General features: G+C 46.8%; 1 non-coding gene across 1 annotated transcript; it reads left to right on the top strand.

Annotated features, from left to right (window-relative positions):
- The first annotated feature begins 694 nt into the window (after nt 1-694).
- On the top strand, nt 695-768 carry Trnat-ugu (transfer RNA threonine (anticodon UGU)). Its single transcript has one exon. It is a non-coding gene; the product is annotated as a tRNA-Thr (tRNA).
- Nucleotides 769-1,003: the final 235 nt, after the last annotated feature.

The following is a 1,003-nucleotide window of genomic DNA, read 5'->3' as shown; positions in this document are numbered from 1 at the left end:
CTCGTATGACGGCGATGTTCCACGTACCTGTCCTGAATTGTACGAATCGGACGGCGTGTGTAAGCTTTCCACCACTGACATGGACTTTTATATATGCCAGGCGTCCTAAGCCCCATATCGTCTTTCACAGAGCCGAGAAGTGCCCTAATCTTGGAAAGAGGGTGGAACACGCTCTTAATGTTAAAAATCCTTAAAATTCTTCTACTCTTGAATGATACGCCCCAAGCGTAAGGAATAAAGGCCATAGACGTATTAGTATTGGTTTGCTGTTATACCACATATGGACTGGAAGAATTTCCATAGATGTATGCTCCTCTTCGTGCACGTCCGGGTACGGTCCAAACTTCATAGTCTGACGAATCTACTTCTCAGATAATCCATTTCCCTTAAAAACAGCCATCAAATATAAAGTTATATATACTAACATGGTCTCTGTTCTTTCGGACATGTCCGAAAGAACAGATATCATCTTAGTATATATATAGTTAAGGCTCACCGGACACTTGACCATCTTCTTCTTCTGTGCGAATGCACAAACAGTGCCCGAACTCTTACGGGAATCGGCAACGCGCCGCGAGTAATGAGTATAATGGGCGGGGGCACTACGAACGTAGTGCGGGACAATACGTTGAGAATGTGGGTTTCGCAGGAGGCGTGCCAGAGATAAATCCCTGCAGTCGCGCTATCCTCGATGTCCTCGGTGGCTCAGATGGTTAGAGCGTCTGCCATGTAAGCAGGAGATCCCGGGTTCGAGTCCCGGTCGGGGCACACATTTTCATCTGTCCCCGTTGACGTATGTCAACGCCTATAAGCAGCTAAGGGTGTTCATTTCATTGTAAATATAAAGTTCTTGGATTGATCTGTCCGCTCTGGAAATGGCATATGTTCTATGTACCAGACTCCTAATGTCGCCACTGCGTTGGTACGGCGGATGGCAACTATTAGCATGCTGATACCGATAGGCGTGTGTCGGCTTTCGGTAAACACTATGTCCCAGAGAACC

This window comes from Schistocerca serialis, chromosome 1 (genome assembly GCF_023864345.2).
Source record: "Schistocerca serialis cubense isolate TAMUIC-IGC-003099 chromosome 1, iqSchSeri2.2, whole genome shotgun sequence".
NCBI classification, from domain to species: Eukaryota; Metazoa; Arthropoda; class Insecta; order Orthoptera; family Acrididae; genus Schistocerca; species Schistocerca serialis.
Note: the sequence above shows the minus strand (reverse complement) of the source record. Positions and strands in the feature narration are given on the sequence as shown.